This window comes from Strongylocentrotus purpuratus, unplaced genomic scaffold (assembly GCF_000002235.5).
Source record: "Strongylocentrotus purpuratus isolate Spur 01 unplaced genomic scaffold, Spur_5.0 spur5_scaffold_13, whole genome shotgun sequence".
In the NCBI taxonomy this organism is placed as follows: domain Eukaryota; kingdom Metazoa; phylum Echinodermata; class Echinoidea; order Camarodonta; family Strongylocentrotidae; genus Strongylocentrotus; species Strongylocentrotus purpuratus.
The window spans coordinates 5,377,839-5,384,413 of record NW_022145598.1 but is presented as its reverse complement, the minus strand read 5'-3'; the positions used below and the strand labels follow the sequence as shown (position 1 = coordinate 5,384,413).

The 6,575-nt window shown below is 40.0% G+C and overlaps 1 protein-coding gene across 1 annotated transcript in view; it reads left to right on the top strand.

The window, feature by feature from the left end:
- The first annotated feature begins 2,077 nt into the window (after positions 1-2,077).
- The window catches only part of LOC100888636, a 37,072-nt gene continuing 32,574 nt past the window's right edge, over positions 2,078-6,575 (top strand). The window contains exon 1 of the mRNA XM_030982765.1: positions 2,078-2,211. The gene's annotated coding sequence lies outside the window, so the exon portion shown is untranslated. The remainder of the gene's footprint in view (positions 2,212-6,575) is intronic.

Sequence of the window (6,575 nt, the reverse complement as noted above, 5' to 3'; positions counted from 1 at the left end):
TGCATATGATAATCAAAAGAATGAATGAAAGAAGCAATATCATTATCAGGTGCTCTATATACACAACCAACAATGGATTTCACATTATCAATGGCTATTTCTACAAAAATAGACTCAAAACCAGCATGCTCGCCCGATAAATCAGTACGCAACTTATAATCAATACCATCCCTGACGTACAATAATACCCCACCACCTCGTTTATTAGATCTACAAACTTGTAAAAGAAAATATCCAGGAATGTCAAACATACACGTATTTGTTGTTTGCTTGAACCAGGTTTCTGAAATTCCAATCACAGAAAAATTATGTTTTAAACATGACAAGAAAACTAAAAAGTCTTCATAATTCTTAAAAAGACTTCTCGCATTTATATGCATAATGGATATTTTACTTAAGTTATTACATTGAAAATCACTACAGTCCATATACTTGCAGTCACTGACTACATGATCAAGGTAATCTTGAACATTGTCATCCATGATAAAAATTTGGGCTTTGATGGGAAACCACCAAGTATAACAAGGTAATAGGACTCAAGTTCATGAGGACATAAGTAAACAACAAACAAGTGAACAGATCAAATTGTAGAGGAGGAGCCTTCACACATACACTCACAAACACCCATATCAACACACACACAACACTAAGTACAAAGTAAAAGATCAATGGATATATATACATGTGTAATATGTAAGAAAGAAAAATCTTACAAGCAAGAAAAATGTTCAGAAAAAGAGTTGGTGCAAAACCTCTGGGATTAATAGAGAGTTACTAGGTATTTAAGAACGTTTCAACTCATTACAATGTTGAAACTTGTCGAAGGGAAGAGAAGGCCCTTTTCATAGAAATTCCCTCCTCATTGGTTTTTAAGGCGGCCATGATCCTCCCGTCGATGGACCAAGCAGCCTCAACTTTGGGGTGGTTGACAAGCTTCATCAGGATCTGGTGATTCGTCTGAGTCAGGTCCTCTTGGATCGAGATTCCAGAACCCTTCAGACGTCTCCTATCCTTCATCATGGCTGCCTTTTTCTTATACTGGGTGAATTTCACCAGGATGGGGCGGGGCTTCTTAGCATCAGGACGAGGCTTGCCTGAGCGGTGTGACCGATCAATATCAGCAGGCGAAATTTCGCATGGAAGGTGATCAGACACGGCCTTGATCACAAGTTGGTCAGTGACCTCACCCTTCGACTCAGGAACGCCAAATATGCGGACAGAATTCCTCCTACTATACTGCTCAAGATCGTTAGCCCGCACGTTGAACATATTCACTTCCTCCGACAGCTTATTCATCGAGAGAGAAAGGGACTGAACTTCAGCCTCTTTCTTATCTAGCTGATTCCGCAACTCCATAAGCTCACCTTCCTGCCTATCAAGCCGGTCTTCATTGGCCTGAAGCCGCTTGGCTAGAATCTTCTCCACGCACCTCTCCAAGACAGAGATGAATTCATCCTCGCAAAACAGTTTTTTAAGCATGGTTGACATGTTGGAAAAGTCTGGATCAAGACTATCTTGCGAAAGCCCTTCACTACGCTTACGAGTAAGAGGACCTTGACCAGCCATGGTATTTTTGTTGAATACAGCAATAAATCAAACAAGTGAGGAAGAAAAAAGAACTCAGCAGTGAAGTAAGCAGTCAAAATGAAGGTGGAAAACGTGCAGGAAAAGTCACATGTCACTTACACAGAATGATATGTGCGGGACTGCAGTGTAAACATTGCTGGATCGAGATGAAGTTATATGGTCACAAACAGTTAAAAAGAATCCACATTCTGGCAAGCTCACAGTATAAAAGTTTTCAAAAACATGTCCCAGAGGCTTTAACGTAAAGTCCCACAGAATTACATGATGAATAACCGCAACGAATATGAATCTAGTCTAGAGCTAGACTTGCTCTGCTCTGCTCTGCTCTCCTTGAACAATTCCAAGATCTAGATCTAGATCTAGCCTATATTATAAATTAAGGTAGGTCAAGGTCTATACCCTTTTGTTTTCCGGGGACACGGCCACGGGCCGGTTGTGCTCTCCTAGCCTACCATGAATCCCAACTTAGGCTTACCAGACTGGGACCTGTTTATACAGCTCCTGACTCACCTTTTTTTTTTGTGTCGTCTTCATTTTAGTCAAACTTGATATAAAGCCTTCGGTAGAGACTAATCATTAAAAACCGCGATACCCGGTCGGTCCCACACGTGCACGTTCACGGAGGTAAGCTTTAAAATTAATTATCCAACAATTTAGAAGAAAAAACAACAACAATGATATGTGGCAGTAGGAGGGGGAATAAGGTGTTGACAAGGTGTTTTCATCTTCAGGGAAAAGCAACGTATAGTGTCAAATACAAGCGCAAATCAGCTGCTTGCTATTTCGGCTGTCCCGGGTCGGCTGTCCCACATATGTTATTTTGTGTAAGTTGTTTGGTTGTGAATTTCTGTTCAGAATGCAAAGCATAGCATAGAGAGTCATAGACAGAAATAACCGTCCGTTATGGGTCATTTTTTTAATAAAACTGACATTTGTTGACATTCCCCATATACAGACAGTACAACAGAGATCTCGTACCGTGGGGGTACGGGGTAGCTAGAGCCAGCGATGGACATCTTTTCGTACATGACATTTTCTCCCTGATTTTCTTTATTTAGATCTAGATCTAGATCTAGGTCTAGATAGACAGAAATAACCATCTGATTTGGGTCATTTCTTTAATAAAACTGACATTTGTTGACATTCCCCAATACAGATGGTAACCCAGAGATCTCGTACCGTGGGGGTAGCTATAGCTAGCCAACAATGTACAGCTTTTTTGTCAAAACATTTTCTCCCCGATTTTCTTTAGAGTAAAGGAGCCGGTAATCGGCCAGCTCCAGTTTTCGGCCGATTGGTTGGATGCAAGGTAAAATCCCTCTAAAATACATCGCATAATAGCATAACACATATCCCACACATACCATACCATGCCAGTGTCACTGAAGAACCACATTTGCAATGAAAAATATATCCTAAAATATCACATTTTAGCGATGTAATCGGCGGTCCCGCTTCCCGAACCTGAAAAATCGAGTATCTTACGCGTGTCTGTAAGAAATATGGGTACCATAAAATGAGCTTTATTTCAAGTATTTTTCAGATTTAGAGCCCGATTTTGTGCTAGTCGCAAGCTCAAAAGTATCTCATCGCATGTATTAAATCAATGCAGCCGCACACCGCAACGCACAAACGATATCTCTGTCTAATTCAGATTCCAATATCCGATCACCGCAGTACTAGTTTTCGGCCTGGCGAGCTCCAGGGAGCTCCGGCGTTGGATAACTGCTCCGCCCGCTAGTGCTATAGATCAGCGCGGAAACGCACGGTGCGTGCGCGCGCTTCCTATTGACTTTGTACATGCGGCAGAAAACTGGTACGCTATGCCGAAAACTGACTCCGAAACAGTGAAAATTGAAATGAATATTGTCATGGCAATTCGTGATTTTTTTCTGGGATTCTTGTTTTGTTTAAATAATAATAATATTTGCTTCATGATTTGAACAAAAAATGATAATAAATAGGAAGTAAAGGGTCCAAAAAATAGGATTTTGTCTTAAGTGGCCGAAAACCGGCTCCTTTACTCTATTTAGATCTAATTTTCTGATTTCTAAATCAGATGTAAATTAGGTCGGTATATCATTTGTCCTAATTACAGTTATCAAAATTTGATAACTTAATATTAAATGTATAATTTACGGACTTACTTATATGAATTATCCAATTTGTATCTCCGAACTGTGAAACAGTACGTTTATGCACTCGAACATAGGGCTATATGACCCGGCGGCCAAAATATTTCCGGGTCAACCTACCAAAACATAGCCAAATGGCCAATCAGAGCACTCGTTTCGTGAGAGTTCGTTGGTCAAGCTGGGCTGACTCGTACATAGCTACGGTATCTATTGGACGTTCGAAAAGAAAAAATGAATATTCATCAACTAAAACCAAGATGGATAATGTTGACGACGAGACTTTCTCGGATTAATCATTAATTTAGGATCTAAATGAGCAAGCTATCGTAAGTCAAATAAGCTATATATATATATATATATATATGTTATTTTTAATTTTTATTATAATTGCAGCAGTTATGAGGATGTTATGAGTGAAAATCTCGTTGCATATCTCATTCATCGCGGTCCGGTCGAACCGAACCATTTGTTTCGTACATTCCCGTACAGTCCCGATAGGCCATACCTCAGTCTCTATAATCAGAGGTCTAGTGGAGCCAGACGTAGTCTCAGTGGAACAACCGACGATTAGAGAGACTGAAGTTTTCGGTCTAGGTCTAGATCACTCCAGCAAAGCATAGAGAGTCAACGCTAATTAGGCCTGAGTCAAACCGTTTAACCGACGGTTATCCGACCGCATTCATCAAAACCGTTTAGCATTTCTCGCTCCGGTTAACCGTTATTTGCATACATTTTTTAATGTGCTAATAGCCGATGAAAAAGATAATCAAAGAAACCGCAGTGTAATGTTACACCCTGGCCGCTGCGCGCCAGCTTTCTGGCAGCAGTAATCCCCATGAATGAATTTGTAAACAATGAAACAACCAGCCCCCTTCTCTCTTTTCTCACCCTCTTTATTCCCTTCTCTCTGCAATGTGTTCATCGCTCATGTACCTTTTCTTATTACTGCACTCTCAGCTCACAACTTTCTAAATGTTTACACATTCGATGGTCAGTTCCTCCCACATCCCTTCTCCCCAGAGTCTCTCTCTCTCTCTCTCTCTCAATATTAATATCCATCCCTTGCCGACTCGCCCCCTAAAATAATGTTCATATATAAATAAAATACAAAAATATTGATAATAATAATAATTGAATTTTTAGAAATATCAATCAACAAAGTCTTGGATATTGTGAGTAATTTAAGTTTTTGATCATTCTTCAATTCAGCCGATTAACACAGCCATCCTTTCTATCGAGTCTCACTTGTCTTACTCATGTCCCTGCCTCGTCCATGCAGGGACATGCAGGGACATGCTAGCCTGGCGTGCTCTCTCAGTCACACACACATATGTACACACAAACCTCCGGCGCCCAATTACACTGTACATACACACAGATGGAGAGCTCATGCTTGTCACATGCACACATGTGGGCGTGGCTTCTTGACCTCCCACTGAACTGGGTACGGTGAAAGCACGCGCGGTCACCAACCTGTAATTTATGCTGGTATCAAACTCCACCCACATAGCTAGAGAACCTTCCTGATTGGTCACTAACTTGGATCAGCTCATTGCAGGGTGTGTCTTGGGTGTGTGTGATACACACTTCCACATAATTTCATATGGCAATGATACATGCAGGGAGCTCTCTCCCTGACCATGTGCAAACATTGCATTGCAAAGGCATATATAAACACGTCACAGATCAGCTATCTTCACAGAGTAACTTTGCAAGGTTAATCATGATATCAAATTCAGATGAGGAATAATAAGACATATTTTATGTTGTTTATTACTGGTCTCTGTTTATCAGGATGACCCAATTTGTGCCATAGTCCGGGGCTGGGAATGCTCAGCCCGACAGTCTGAAGACCAGCAGGGTTCCGAGCTACAGCACTATTACAAATACTGTATTTTCACTTTTTCAGATTATTATTAAACGGTTAAACGAAACCGCCCGTATACTTTTAACGGTTAACCGTTTAGCACAAAAACCGTAATGACTCAGGCTTAACGCTAATGCGTATTGACCTCTAGCACTGCATGCTTGCTGTGAGGCAGGTATTATTATACCCATACTCAAATATACACACCACACAATATCGCATAGACTGTACACAATCATGTCAATGCGACTGTAAGCAAAGTTTGACAGTAGACTTACAATTTGAATATTTTAATTATTCTTTTTAACATCTGTAAGTTGAAAAAAATGTATTTTACTGTCATTTAGGTGTCATCAATTTTCACTAAAGTACAGCTTTTGAGTGAAATCAGTTGAGTTTTGTACAGTGGTGTTTGAAATGTTGAGAATCAAAAGCACAGCTTTTACTACACAGCATGGATAGTGATGCTCCTATGTGTGGGTCTAGATCTAGATCTTATTTTCTGATTTCTAAATCAGATGTAAAATAGGTATAAGTAGTGTTCTCCTATTTACACTACATATGTTTATATGACCTCTTCTACAAATATGACATTTATGGACTTACTTATACGAATTGTCCCATTTTCGTCAAGCTGTACCTTTCGCCATACTTGAACTGTGATCCTTGACCCGCAAGATATATTTCCGGGTCAACGGACTAGCTGTATTATTAACGTACACATCAAGTCTGTGATAGGTCATTGGGGGTGGAGTCTATCAACCTTTAGCAAACTTTATAATGAATATTCATTATACTCAATTCAAAGTGGCTGACTGGCAATCCTGCTGACGAGAAGTCTTTTTCGAATGCAAAAAATCTATTTTGGAGCTGAATAAGCAAGCTATCGTAAGTCAAAGTATATATTTAAATTTTCGTTATTGTATAGATAACGGGAAATGTAGTATTGCAGCAAAATTAGATACGATGAAGACGTAAAAAGTGAA